Genomic DNA, 15,732 nt, shown 5'->3' on the forward strand with positions numbered 1-15,732 from the left:
AATAATAATAATAATAATAATAATAATAATAATAATAATAATAATAATAATATCCTACTTTTTTTCTAGTCCTGAGACTCAGGACAACTTACAAACATTAAGGCAAATACAGATAGGAAACATTTGCCAAAACATAAGTAATAAAACAATAATAAAAAGTTGTTAAAATACAGTTAAACAACCCATAGAAACAAAATAGTTTAAAACAAATCCATTAAAAGTAAAAGTTAAAAATCAGCAAAACAGGATACCATTAAAAGACTTTACAGACAGTTCCTAAAATTGAACAAAAAAAGTTTCCACTCATTGATGGGAGGATATCAAGGAGAGAGCCATCTTAGCCTTCCTAAGGAAGGTGTCCAAGGCCTGGGAGCAGCCCCCAAAAAGTCCTTCTTAAAAATATGGTTGGGAAGGTTGTGGATAGTGACAAGACCTCTCCTGAAGATCCAAGAGTCCAAGCAGGCTCATATAGGGCTTATCTGTGCTCTAAGTTCAGGCTCTAATCCCCTTAGCATTAAAGATCAGGGTATGATGTTTAAGCACATTGTGAACTGAGGGATTTGTATTTAGTGCTAGCGTTAATTTCATAGTCCTTTCACACTCCAAGTTACCTCTTGATCTTCCCTGATCTACCTTCTGCCCATTCTTAATCAGAACTTAGAACAGGAGTGCTGGCTGGTGAAGTCAGAGGGTTAAAGGCCAAAAAGATAACCTTTCTAAGCTAATCACATTTTTCTTATAAAACATTCTTTATTAATATCAAGAGTTGATATAAATAAACAAAGGTACATTAAACAAATCATTCATTAAGTCATGCCCCTGTTAATACAGCAGTATCAAATGCTAAGAATTACATTAAAGTACTTTCCCTCACACATGCCTTCCATCTTCTGCTAATCTATTCAAGTAGATCAATCTGACTCTAATACATAGATAGACAATGCATTGTCCAGAGGTGCCTGGCCTAGGTCGCAACCTCCATTTCTATAAGAAAATATTGGAGCAACATGCCTGAGGATATTTGTAGAAATTTGTTTCCTCATGTATCTATTGTCCAATTTTTTTTGAGATCTACTGGATCTCAAGCTCAGTCAGAGGCACCATTAGATGTCAACATGAACTCTTGGGTTTCTGGTTGCAGCCTAAGACTGCAATTCTGAAGCTGGACTACCAATGTGTGAGACTTAAAGACATTTATTTGACACGTGTTGCAACATTGTCTGCATTTGTGCAACATTCCACCCCATTCCCATTTTTGACAACATCATCTCTCTGTCTTCTTTCTTTAGCAAACCATGAACTTCAGATTGTTTAGCCTTAAACCAGATCTTGCAATTTGAACCCAACCTTAGATATTGGAACTCTACTTCTTGGAGTTACTGGCTTGCATCCTGTTGAAGAGTTACAATTGTGGCACTGCTGCTATGATCACAAATGCCCTCCAAATCTACTTTAATAGCCAGCAGCCACACAGGACTCTGAGGGACTGGCTGGTGGGGAGGCCTTCAGAGCTTTGTGCAGCAGCTGCCATACAGGACTCCAAGGGCCGGGGGTGGTGGTGGTCTGGCTGGGTGAGGGCAAGGCAGTTCGCCCCCTGATGCTCCAGGTGACACAAACCCTGCTGACACCACTTGCAGTGGCACTGTGGGACTGAAACAGAATTGAAAAAAATTCTGTAATGCTGAAAGTTATTGGTGAAGAAAAGCAGGATTTTCTATTAATATTATGTTTTATTTATATAGCACTGTAGATTTACATAGCGCTGTACATACAGGTATCCAGGAGCTTTCCACCCACAGTGCAAAAGGACTGCTGAATTCAGTTGACATTACCTACATCAACACAGTTGGAGCCAAAGCAGTTAAACATCAAACCAAAGAATCGTAGAGTTGGAAGAGACCACAAGTGCCATCCAGTCCAGCCTCCCACCATGCAGGAATATACAATCAAAACACCCCCAATAGATGGCCATCTAACCTCTGTTTAAAAATTTCCAAAGAAGGAAACTTCACCACACTCCATGGCAGTATATTCCACTGTCAAACTCTTACTGTCAGGAAGTTCTTCCTAATGTTTAGATGGAATTTCTTTTCTGTAGCTTGAAATCATTGCTATGAGTCCTAGTCTCTGGAGCAGCAGAAAACAAATTTGCACCATTCTCAATATGACATTCCTTCAAATATTTAAACAGAGCTATCATATCACCTCTTAACCTTCTCTTTTCTAGGCTAAACATATCCAGTTCCCTAAGCCACTCCTCATAGGGCATGGTTTGCAGACCTTTTGTCATTTTGGTCACCCTCCTAATGTTTAGATCTAATCTTTTTTCTTGTAACATGAATCCATTGGTCATGTTCTAATCTCTTGAGAAACAGAAAAGAAGCTTGCATCATCCTCTACATAACATCCCTTCTACTTTTTAAATATGACTGCAGTTGCTGTTGTTGTTGATTCTGACGTATGGTGACCCTGTCATGGGGTTTTCCCAACAAGATTTGTTCAGGGAGGGTTTGCCATTGCCTTCCTCAGAGTCTGAGAGTGTGAACTGCGTAGGTTTCCATGACTGAATGGGGATTTAAACCTTTGATTATCGCAGAAGGCAAAGGCCAGAATCCTCTATCATGGTGTACATTACATAACTTTATGTATACTTAGCTACATAGCGGAGACACTAAGAAACCCTGTTAGTGAATTGCCAAGATGTGTAATGGGACAACAGGCAGAATAACTTGATGTACATTGGCACTCCCTAGCCATGGGATCAATGTGTGTGCATCAGTCACTCTGCTGACTCCTTTATGTAGTAACATAACAGCAGCTCTTTACTGGATATGGTTGTTATGGAACTGCTGAATTTTAGTTCCCTACAGGATTCTGGCCAAGATTTGGATATTTACAATCCCCTGTAACCTAGAACAAATAATAAGGAAGATCAAGGAAGGAAGTGCAAAGGCAGGCTTACTGTTGAACATAAAGAAAACAAAAATAATAGCCACAGAAAATCTACATGAATTCAGCCTAGAAAATGATGAAATGGAAATAGTAAAAGAGTTCTCATACCTGGGATCGAACATTGACCAGAATAGGGACTGCAGCCAAGAAATCAGAAGATGTCTGAGAATAGGGAGAACTAGAAAAGTTCCTAAAGAGCAAAGATTATACAACTAAGCACAAATGTTAGAATTGTACAAGCCATTATATATCCCTATTACCATGTATGGATGTGAGAACTGGACAGATAAGAAGGAAGGTAGGAAGAAGATTAATGCATTTGAGATGTGTTGCTGGGGAAGAGTGCTAAGAATTACATGGACAGCCAAAATGACAAAAAATGGGTCCTAGAACAAATCGAGCCAGAAATCTCACTGGAGGCCAAGATGATTAAACTGAGGCTGTCGTAGACTGAGGCATATAATGAGAAGGCAAGACTCGTTGGAAAAAACAATAAAGCTAGGTAAGGTGAAGGAAAGTAGAAAGAGAGGAAGGCCACATGCTAGATGGATGGACTCTATTAAGAAGGTCACAGGTATGAATTTGCAGGAACTATGCAGATCAGTGGAGGTTAGGGAGTCTTGGAGATGTTTCATTCACAGAGTCACTATGAGTTGAGATCAATTTTAGGGAAGTTAACAACAACAAATCTGATTCTGCAGCTTTGCCTATGGTAAATATATATGCCCATGGGTGCTTGCCCATTTTAAAACAGGGCAGAGAGTGTGTAATGCCCATGGTCCTGCAGTATTTTTCCCATGTCTGAGCAGAGGTTCAAACCCTGGTCCTAGTCCAACACACAAACCACTACACCACATGGGCTATAATGGCTATCAAATCAGTTCTCAATCTTTTCAAAACTAAACATACCCAGATCCCTAAGTCATCCCTCAGACCTAGTATGTAGCTATGCCATAATACATATCCTACTTGTAGGCCTCTCGAGCTGAGTGATATTAAACTAAAAATAGTGAAGTTTTTCAGAATATATAATTGCAATCTCAGAATCAAACTTTTTTCATGGCTCATGAGATTGTATGCATTACATAAGGGATTCTGGTATTAGTATGGTATGGGGGACCATGTTGCTAATTTGTAGAAAGCCTCTAAAATAATGTTTGTGCCCTGCACATAACTATTAAGTCTTAGACATGGGAGGGCCAAACACAAGAAAAAGCAGTGTAGAAAACTGGACACAATTTCAGAATTGTGCTCACATATAATCCACAATGGTGTCACTTGATTTGTTCTGACACTACATAGGATTTGATTGAAGCTTTTTTCCCACACACATACCTCACCATGTTGCTACCTAATAAATGACATTTTATTTTGACATGAACACGGCTCAGCTCAGCAGTCAGTCTGTTACTCAGAAGAAGGCATGGAGGATGGTATTTCTTAAAAAAAATACTGGGGGAAATTAAATTAAATGAGTCATCCAATGAACATTTCAGCAAATAATTTTTAAAAAAAGAAAAGAAAGAAAGAAAGGTGGGCTACCCAGTCAGATGTCAAGCAGAGACAGGTAAAAAGCCACAATCTCAGGAAAAGAAAGCATTGAATTAATCACTGATATAGAAAGAAAACACAGAAGAATTTGTTATTCCAGGTGGTGTACTACACATTAAAAGAAGATTGTTGTACATTACATTTCATGTGTTGACAGCACTCACTAGAGTAGACATGCTGAATCACCATTCAGCAATAGATCCCGTGCATCTATCCTGTCTGGGACTAACCAACAGGATTCTGGCTATTTTCATATAAACTGTGATGGTGATGGTGATAGACCTTCAAGCAGTTTCTGTCTTATGGCAATCCTAAAGACTAACCCTTTAATGGGCTTTTCTTGGCAAGATTTCTTCAGAAGAGATATGCCCTTCTTGCTCTTATTTTGAGGGAATGTGACTTGCCCAACATTACCCAGTGGATTTCCACAGTAGAGCAGGGATTTGAATGCTATCCAAGTCTAAGTCTCCCAAACTACTACGACATACTGGTTTGAAACAGTTGCTTGAAGCTGCTGTTTGCAAAGTGGTTCAAAGGCACATAACAGATATTGTTGTTGTTACATGCCTTCAAATCAGCACCAAGCTGTGACCTTTCCATGGGGGTTTCTTGGTAAGATTTAGAATTGCCTTTGCCCCCTTCTTATTGTGAACGAGTGTGATTTGCTCAACGTCACCCATTCAGTTTCCACAACTGAATGAGGATTTGAACCCTTGTGTTCCAGAGTCCCAGCCAAAATCACTATATCATGCTTGCTTTAAAGAGATACTACAACTGTCTCCTCCTCCTCCTCCTTGAGATGCCACAAAAAATTCCCATCATTGTGATGGTTCACACAGCAGAAAATAAAAGCTTATCAGCACGATGGCTGTATATCACCTCTGGTATCAAGAGGCAGTATGTCTTTGGACGCTTTCAGACCACATAGTTATAATGCTAAGATTCCATTTTAACTGCCAAGGCAAATTCCTATGGAATCTTGGGGTTTGCTGTTTAGGGAATAGTACTTAGAAGTGTTATACAGAGAGATCTAGTGCCTCACCAGCCTACAAACCTCAGAACTCCACAGGGTATTGCCATGTCAGTTAAAGTATAGTATAGCATTATAACCTTTAATGTGAAAGGTCCCTCAGTACCTTAGGGGTCAAGTAGACCGGCAGCTTGGAGTGGCCTCTGGCTGCCCAGCCCTGGTTGCTCCCTGTTTGGCATGGGACCACAACGACCAGATGCCACAGTCCCAAGACTGGCTGCCACTGCAGTCCACAATGGACTGCCAGCAAGAAGTATTTTCCCCGCTCCTTTTGCAGCCAGATTTGGGCTGTGTTAGCCAGCCTTGGCATGGCTTCCAGCTGTTCTGGGGACATGCGTTATCTGTATGCCATGCCCCTGGATTGGCCCGAAGGTGGTGCTTTTGGCCCATCTGTTTTGAGCCTTAGTTGCTCTCCTTATTATGGGTTTCCCATAGGCATCTGCACAGCACATAGGAACACTGAACTGGGCAGGACTTTAATCTAATCCAGGATTGCTTCTTCTTACATTCTTAGCAGCCTCACTGAAGCTGAGCGAGTTTGCATGTGATCAGGGTCTGGTGATGTTGGGACACCACTTGGCCGAGACTCTTTACCAGGGCTAGTTTAAAGCTAGACTGGAATGTCACCAGGCTAGCAATTGAAACATTGGTAACAGAATAGCATCTGCCATTGTAAAACTGTAAGATGCCTTGAATTCCCAGCCTGGGGAAAAGATGGGGAAAAACAAGACATAGTACAGTACTTTACCGTAATTTAACATTCACATAATGCAAAAGTTAAAAAGCAATTAAACTACCATAAAGTGAAAACAATGCACAAACCATTAAAAACAACTACAGCAAATAAACGGCCAGCACATATACAAGGTCTTTTTCTCCCTTTTAAAAATTTAGTTATCAAAGGCCTATGAGAACAAAAAGGTTTTATTTATTTAAAAAACAACAACACATCTGCCTAAATTATAGTAACTAGTCCCAGTTCTTCCCAATATTCCATATATCTGTGCCTTCCTTCCTTCCTCGGTGTTGCATTCCCTTTTTCTTTTCTTTTCTTTTCTTTTTGTGGCTATCCTTTTTTTTACAAACAAAACAAAACAAAAACATATTCTAACCAGGAGGGCAGAAAGCCAGGCTCAAATTCTCCCTTAGCTATGAGGCATGCTGGGTGGTCTTGGACAAGTCCCTCCATCTTCCTTGCTTAGCCTTCTTCACAAAACTCCCAGGATGATGAACAAGATTAGAATTGTAAAGCCCTTTGTCTGCACTGAAAAGTAGTAATAGTGGGTGATTAGCAGGAGAGAGACTCTGGCAGGACAAAGGCTGGACCTGGCCACATGATGGCAGTCTTGCCTTTTCTCATTTCCATCTTCTTTTTTAAAAAGCATGAACCTAGAAAGAGGCACACTTGGATGATTGCAAGTTGGCCCTCCCCCAGTCTACTAAGGAAGTTGCTCCTAGAAGTCTCTTCAAGAGGCCAACAACTTCATTAAGACCCAGGCGCCAAGCCGCAGTCAAGCATGAACCTAGATGATTACTCTCTCTTTCTTTCTCCCTCTCTCTGTGCAATATTTATGAATGCTTCAGGGATCTGTAGCTAAACCTGTTCACGGCCTTCCCTGTCCCTCCAAACTGTTTTCTTTAGCTGCTACACACAACAATTCTGGGCACTTCAACTGAATGTTCACTATGACAGCTGGAGCTAAGTGAAGAAATGGTGCACAGATTTAGCACAGTGCTGACTTTTTTAAACCTCTGATTTAGAGAGGGTTGAATAAAGAATCCCAAGTATATCTTCATATAACTTGCAAGAAATGTAGAAAAGGAAGGTCTGTTTATTGCTTTTTCTTCCAGTTTCTACAATCGCACTTAACAGTCAATGTTGTTTTAAAAACAGAGCTTGCACATTTTACTACTACTACTACTACTACCACTGCTACTACTATTTCCTCTTCTTCCTCCTCTTCTTTGACAATGGCTCCTAAAATATCCCAGTCAGCATGGCCATTCCCATTCTGGCTGGGGGATTTGGGGAACTGTAGTCCAAAAATGTTTTTCCAAAGCTTTGATAATTTTTCCATGCTCAGCATTTCCCCTGGAAATAACAATCCTCCCCAACACCCATAGGTACTTTCTTTTATGCTGATACTGACACATACTAGGGGCTTCTGGTTATAGCTCCCATCATCACAGTGAGTGTGGCTACATTTGTTGTAAAGATGGGAGGTATATTACAAGACTGTTGGAAGGCAGCAGATTGGAAAAGCCTGCCTTGAAAGAACCAAACAATTGAAAAGCCCACCTCCCAGCCCCCCAATATGTCAGTATGATGCCAGGTTGACTCATTGCATGCTGCAGGGCCCAGAATTGCCTCCATTTGTTAGGAGATCCGCGTAAATGGTGTAAATGGCTTTTTAGGATTACTTGCACCACATGAGTGAACCTGATCCCCAGAAAAGGTTTTATGCAGAGACCAGATTAGAATTACCCTTTTGTTCCACACAATTGCACCAGTTTAGTTCCCTGCTTGGGCTCCAGTGTAGGCGATTAATTTCTGCAGGGGTCAACTCTTTGTGCATTCAGATGAGAAACTTTGGAAGCAGGGAAACCTTGTGCCCATCTGAGTGCATGCAGTCACAGGTTTCCCTGGTGAGTGCGACCACAGATGCCTAACGAATGAGCAAAGGAAAGTTGTGAGCAGCCGATAACCCAAATTGTTCAATATTAAGTGAGGGTGTGAATGCACAAATTCCAATCCATTAGCAGAGGTATGAGAGGTATGAACAGAAATAATGGTTTCATGGCACACTAAATACATTAAAACATAAGCCCTCACAACCACACATACAGCAAAAGGAATCTCCTCAGGTAAAGTTTTCACCCCAAAGGAATTCACTTCTAGGATGCAGATTTATTGCTTTCACATCTCAACACTAAACAGACCACTTTGAAGACTACTACTAGCCTCTTAAATTCAGGCATACATCAATTAACAAATCCTCTGATAAAGAAGCTTCTTTTTACAAAGTCCTTTTTACACCTGCCCAGCCCAGCCCCTTTTCCCCCTTGTCCTCTATCTAAGTGGAATTTTTTAGCAGCATCAGCACTGGGAAGATGGTGAAGGAGGGCTGGTTGCAGCAGTACGTCTGTAGTAAACAATGCAATAAAGCTTGATCTGAGAAAGAATAGGATTTTTAGATCTTCCCAGTTTTTGCCAATCTAGCAGTTGGAAAGCATGCAAATGCAAGTATAGTGCACCCTCCCCTTATGTGGGAATCCGTTCCAGATCCCTCCGCATAAGGGGAAATCAGCGTATGCTGAAGCCCCATAGGAAGTAATGGGGATTGTGCCTGTGGTGTGTGGCAGCACGGCGGAGTGCATTAGTTCTTCTGGGGTGCACAACAGGCTCTTCCGGCATGGCTTTCAGTGTATGCTGAAAACTGTATATGGTGCGCCCACATGGGTGCACTATAGATAGATAGGTACCACTTAGGTGGGAAGGTAGCAGTATTCAGTGCTGTCATGCTGGTCACATGACCACCAGAGTAGTCCTCGGACAACGCTGGCTCTTCGGCTTAGAAATGGAGATGAGCATCGCCTTCTACAGTTGGTTATGACTAGACATTCATATGAAGGGACTACCTTTACCCTTTAAACAATAACCACCTCCAGACCTTGCACAGCTGCAAAATAGAGAGAAAAAGGGAAAGCAGATTAGCCTGCTACCGCCAGCATGTTTTTTAAAAAAAGTATACCTCTATATATTTGGCCATCAAAATGGAAATCATAGGAAAATTGGAGGATGGTGGAAAAAATTGTTCCTGGCTAGTTGTATCACTAGAGTTTTTATCATGCTGGTGAATCTGCTCTATGTTTTAAGATTAACTTTAACGGAGCTGTCCATAGTGCTAATAGCTAGCGTGGTGTACTGGTTTAAGTGTTGGACTAAGACTCTGGAGGCCAAAGTTTGAATCCCTACTTTGCCATGGGTCTTAAGCAAGTCACACTCTTTCAGTCTCAGAGGCAGGCAAAGGCATGCCTCCTCTGAATAAATCTTACCAAGAAAACCTTGTGATAGATTAGGGTCACCATAAGAATTCAAAATGGATATTAAGAAGCTGGAGCATGTCCAGAGGAGGGCAACCAAAATGGTGAAGGGTCTGGAAACCATGCCTTATGAAGAAAGACTTAGGGATCTGGAGATGTTTAGCCTGGAGAAGAGACAGTTAAGAGGTAATATGATAGCCCTGTTTCAGTATTTGAAGGGGTGTCATACTGAGGGTGGAGCAAGCTTTTTCTCTGCTGCTCTAGAGAATAGGACCCAGAATAATGGATGCAGGCTAAAGGAAAAGAGATTCCACTTCATCATTAGGAAGAACTGCCTGACCATAAGAGCTATTCAACCATAGAACATGTCTCCTTTGGAGTTGTTTTTTTAAAAGGGGGGGTGGCTGGATGGCCATCTGTCAGGGGTGTTTTGATTGTGAGTTCCTGGATGGCCTTGGGTCTGTTTCACTCTATTATTCTATGATTCTGTGACTTTAAGGCACACAACAACTGTGCTTTGATGCTGAACCTAGCAAATCCCAGATGCTTCTGTAGATTTTACTGGTATGGAACTCATCAGACACCAATGGTATGAGGCTTCCCCAGGGCTTCTAGCCCTGACTAGAGATCCTGGACATCTAGTTTGTGTGAACCCCCTTCAGAAGTTATTCTTCCACACATTCAAAGAACTTGTGGGTTCTGGGCTCCATATCTTACCCCCTCCCCTTTCCAATGGTACTCTGTCCCAACCAGCTCCGCCTTCACACTTGGACAGGGAAGTCAAGTCAGAGAAGTGTGAAATGAAGAATAAGTAAAAGTGGCCTGCTACTCAAGCATCTTCATTTTATTGTTTAATTATTGCAGACCTTCCCATTCTCAAACCCCCCCCCCCAACAGATGACACTGCAAGGGGTATTAAATTTTAACTCTTTGTCTGACCAGGATCCTAACAAAAATTACCCCTGCCAAAGCTGATATTAGCCTTGGAAACAAAACTCCAATTAGTGCCAATTTTTAAGTGAAAGGATAATAATCCCAGGGTGTCTAGCTTCATGTTAGAAAGCTGACATCGTGTAGTGATTTGAGCACTGGACTATAATTCTGAAGATCAGGACTCAGTTCTCTGCTTGGTCACGGAAACCCACTGGGCTACCTTGGGCAAGTCACACACTCTCAGCCTCAGAAAACTCTGTGGTAGGTTCACCTTAGAGCTGCCATTAGTTGGAAATGGCTTGATGGCACACATCAATAACAATCTTCATGTTACACTGGTTTAATGCCACAAGATCTAGTAATGATCTCTTTCCTGGGCCCTAAGGGACAAAATATTTTTGATGCAGCCAAGCAGTAACAGATCTCGCGAATGCGAAAAAACAAACAAAAAACTGTGAGGAATGGGCAAATTAGACCAAGACAACAGCATGAAGGGAGGAACATTGAATCCTCCTTGGACCAGGTCTACCATCAGTCAGAGTGAGGCCATCAGCACAAGTAATGGAATATGGGAAGAAGCAACAAGGTGCTGAAAGAGACTTGCAGATCCCAGATAGTTTGCTCTGGCCATGGCAAAGGATGGGTCCCATCAGGAGTGTCCAACTGCCAGCCCAGGTGGTTTCTGCACATGGAATGGAAAGCAGAAGCATCTCAGGCTGCATCCACACTGGAGAAATAACCCGGTTTGGTACTGCTTTAACTGCCCTCGCTCAAGGCTATGAAATTCTGGAAGTTGGAGTTTGTTCGGGGGGGGGGGCTGCTCCGCTCTGGGCCCACAACAAATTCCAACTCCCAGAATTTCATAGCCTTGAGCGAGGGTAGTCAAAGCGGTATCAAACTGGGTTATTTCTCCAGTGTGGATGCAGCCTGAGGCAGCAAAATGTCCCATCTCCCCCCCACCAGCATTTTCTGGATCACAGCCTCAATTTCTCTAAACTCTAGATGCATTGCAGGAGCATCTTTTTTTCCCCTCAAGAGGATAATCAACTGTATGTTTTTTGTTTTGTTCTCAGTTTGGGTCAGGAAAATAACACTGAGGGGGAGAGAGAAGGGGTGAGCGTGGTGGGGGATGACGTGGGTGTGCGTAGATAAATACTTCCCCAAGGCTTTTAAATAAAAACAACAAAGCAAAATGTTTGGGAGATCTGATTAAGTGATGTCCTGATGTTTTGGTCCGTGGAGCTTTTGAGTTTCTGGATGTATTGCCCCCAAATGTCTCTGCTCAGCGCCAACTATTTCTAATGCTGGCATTTTGCCTCTTTTCACAGGATGTTAACAAATAAGCAAACAATGTGTGTATTGTGGGGAGGGGGGGAGAACAGGTATCCCTGCACCCCAAAACGTTCCTTCCTCCTCCAATCGCAACTTGTAGATCTAAAAATACAGTGTTTTGAACATCTATGGCAGCACATATTTTGTGTAACAATAAAGAACAAGGAACCCACTCCAATTCCAAACCCCATTTTTGGATGTAAAGAATAAGGGCAGGGAAGATACTAGCTCCCCTTTCCCCGCAAAAATGTCATTATTGAAACTTTGCAGGCAGTTCTCTCTCCTTCATTGGTTCTGAACTTTTACTGTTTTAAACTACAGCCATGAACAACACATATGTTTAATTCTTTTTAAGGAGGGGTTAAGATGTACTTGTATTGTATATTGGTGTATTTTAAATTGTAAGTCGCTTTGGTTGCTTATAGTAGGAATGTGGGATAAAAATAAAAGTTTTATTTATTTATTTAAAGGAAGAAATGTGCCTGATGAATACTTCTGTGTAACTGGGAAGTTTGCACACTCTGGCACCGGCAAGGGAAAAGGGTAAAATCTTTTTTTTTAATGTTTTCTTTATTGAGAGAAAAATCTGTGCTACAGACATATACTAGTATTTATACCCATTGGATTGTCCTGGGGACTGTGCCCTTTCCCAAGAATCTTTTTAATTATAGCTTGCAGAGGATGTGAAGCAAGATACCGACATCTTCTCACAGAACTGTATCAAGAAGGGCTAGATTTATATTGCACAAGACTGCTGTTTTGAATGACTGCTGCCACGCTGCAGAATGAATGCCCCTTGCCACCACATTAAATGCCATGGCTCAAGGATTTCTAATTTTGAGATATTTAACCATCTTTGTCATATAGAATTACAGAATCTATATAGAGTTGGAAGAGACCACAAGTGCCATCCAGGCCAACCCCATTCTGCCATGCAAGGACTCACAAAGAGCTCTTGTGCCACTACAAACTACAAATCCCAGGATCACATAGGACAAAGCTTTATGGTTAGAGTGGTGTCAAACAGCGATATCTTTGAATTCTAATAGTAATAGTGATAATAAGAATACTGAGGAATGGTGGCTTGTGAAGAATTTTGTGTGTGTGTGTGTGTGTGTCTGTTTGGAGGATTGCAGCCTCCAAACCAGCTTGGAACAACACAAATCTCCAGGGCATCCACCCTTTCCCTTCTCTGGGAATCCTGTGAGGGGGGAATACTCTGTTGCCTGTGTGCCAAATAAATATTTGGGGGAAGAATGGCTCCTTGAAGACCACTCCCCTCTCCTCCCAAGATGGATTTGTGAGGAGGTTTCCCATACTTGGAGGAGAAAGTCTTCTCTCTCTCTCTTTCTTTCCCCCTCTTGAAGCAAAAGGCTCACATTTCGCCTGCTGGTGGCTGCTTTGCCATTGCACACCTGGCAAGCCAAGTGAGCTGGAGCTGAGCAGAGAGAGAGAAAGAGAGAAGGTAAAACTTGGGGAAGGATGAGGGAAGAAAAGGGGGCTGCTTAGTAGGGACTTCTGAGGGAGGTCTCTCTTCTTCTGCTTCCTCTCCCTTCCCTTCCCACCTTTAATGAGGAAGACCCTTTTTAATTGCCCGCCTTGTTTCTCTCTCCTTAATGAGGCGCCTCAGGAGCTGTAAAAGAAAGACTGGAGCAAATTAGGTGGAAAAGCAACTTTTAAATGTGGAGTCGAAGTCTTTTAAGAATTCAAAAATTCAAAGTTTTAAAGTTAACTTTGCTATTCTTTTTTTAAATGAATGAATGAATGAATGAATGCTCTAGGTGGAAATAAAGGGATGTGTGCGTTTTTGTTTTTTTTGCAGAGGCTTCCTTGCAAACAGCCCAGTCTCCACTTTCCAAGGAAGTTGTTGTTGTTGTTGTTGTTGTTGTTGTTCTATCTCAGGACCACCAAAGCTGCCTCCATCCTTCTCTGGTCCCCGTGTAAAAATAGTTGTCCATCAGGGGCAGAAGTGTTTCCAAATCAAATCTGAAATGAAATAAAAATCTAAAGAAAGTGGAAGAAGGGCGAAAGGGAGACCTTTTTGACTCCCCTGGAAGGCGTCCCGAGGGTTCCCTCACCTTCCCTTCCTCAGCAAACCAAGAAGGATCGCACAGGGATGATATTTTGTGCTTGTCTGTGAAAATAATATTTGTTGTTGTGTGCCTTTTAAAGTCGTTTCTGACTTATGGAGACCCCTAAGGCAAACCTATCATGAGGTTTTCTTGGCAAGCTTCTTCAGAGAAAAAAGATTGCCCTGGTTGAGAGAGTGTGACTTGCCTAAGGTCAGCCATGGGTTTGCATGGCTCTCAGCCAGAATTCGAACCTTGGTCTTTAGCAGGGTTGTAACTCAGAGCACTACGCCACGCGAATGTAATATACATTACAAGGGGCCCGAGGAAGGAGGTGTGTGTGTGGGGAGATGAGGTTGAAAGGCAAAAGAAAAAGAGAGACAGACATCTATCCTTTGGAGATGTGTCTCTGCCTGAGTGGATTTGTAAATTCTGGATGTGTGTGAGTGTCTTGTTGTGCCTTCAAGTTATTTCCGACTTATGGCAACCCTAAGGCGAAGCTGTCATGGGGTTTTCTTGGCAAGGTTTGTGCAGAGGAGGCTTGCCATGGCCTTCCCCTGAGGCTGAGAGAGTGTGACTTGACCATGGTCACCCACTGGTTTTTATGGCTAAGCAAGGATTTAAATCCTGGTCTCCAGAGTCGTAGTGCAACACTCAAACTAAATACGGCACGCTGGATATATAAGGGAGGCTATATTTGAGAGGAAGGAAAATCACCTCTAAATGTTCCTTGCCTAAGAAAACCCTATGAAATGGATGGGCTTGCTATAAGTCAACAGGCAACCTAAAGGTAACGGGTTTTCTTGGCAAGGTTCCTCAGAGAGGGTTTGTCCTCGCCATCCTCTGAGGCTGAGAGAGTGTGACCAGTGGGTTTATATGGCCGAACTGAGTTTTGAACCCTGGGAGTTTATCCCGTGAATATCCCGGAAAAATTGCATAATTATGTGAAATGATTTTGCACAAAACCCACTATTATAGTGGTCACAAAGAAGCGTTACCACACATCTTTTTATTTTAGGATTTCAGCGACAATGCATTGGAAATATCACTTATTTGTACAATTGCGTGTAATAATCATTTGTGCAATTTCACAATTTTTGCTTTATTTGCAAATGCTTTAAATGAGCTTTAATGTCTCTTTATTGCCAAAATTAGCCCCAGTGTGATAAACTCTTGTCCAAACTCTTGTGGATTGGACTCACCTTGGCTTCTGTTATTCATTCTAGGAGGGGAAGGGAGGGGGCTTGCCAGGCTGGCTGGCTGACATGGGACCCTCTCTATTATCTTTCTACCAAGAGGGCATTGAATCTAACCCAAGACTCATGACCAAGTACCCCCCCCCTTTTTGATGGTAAGCAGAGTGAGGCAAGTGCTTCAGGCGGCAGACACTGGGGGACAGTGTCACCAGACCCAAAGGTAGAATTTAAAGATACAGCTGTGTTAGTCTGTAAAATCAGTATGTAAAAAGATCTGGTAGCACCTTCAATACTAACTGAAAGAAAAAATTTGGCAGCATGAGCTTTGGTAGACTTAAGTCTACTTCCTCAGATGCATTTGGTGGCCCACCATACCAAATGCAACTGATGAAGCAGACTTAAGTCTACCAAAGCTCATGCTGCCAACTTCTTCCTTTCAGATAGTCTCAAAGATGCTACAAGATCTCTTTACATCCAGACCCAGAAGTGTGTGAGTGTTCCAACAGAACCCCTCCACGAAGTCCTCAAGGCTTTAATTTTACTTGAGACTCACAACCCCTCCAGACCTATTTTTATGGAGGGTGAGGCAGGTGTTTCAGGTGGCAGATATCCAGGTTCAGCGCCA

At 42.1% G+C, this 15,732-nt stretch overlaps 2 protein-coding genes across 3 annotated transcripts in view; both read left to right on the forward strand.

Moving 5' to 3' along the window:
• The window catches only part of DEPTOR (DEP domain containing MTOR interacting protein), a 741,617-nt gene that overhangs the window by 100,643 nt on the left and 625,242 nt on the right, over positions 1-15,732 (forward strand). The window lies entirely within an intron of this gene.
• COL14A1 (collagen type XIV alpha 1 chain) overlaps positions 13,224-15,732 on the forward strand; it is a 180,076-nt gene continuing 177,567 nt past the window's right edge. Inside the window, 1 exon segment of the mRNA XM_042461761.1 lies at positions 13,224-13,307. The gene's annotated coding sequence lies outside the window, so the exon portion shown is untranslated.

Source organism: Sceloporus undulatus, chromosome 4 (genome assembly GCF_019175285.1).
Source record: "Sceloporus undulatus isolate JIND9_A2432 ecotype Alabama chromosome 4, SceUnd_v1.1, whole genome shotgun sequence".
Classification (NCBI taxonomy): domain Eukaryota; kingdom Metazoa; phylum Chordata; class Lepidosauria; order Squamata; family Phrynosomatidae; genus Sceloporus; species Sceloporus undulatus.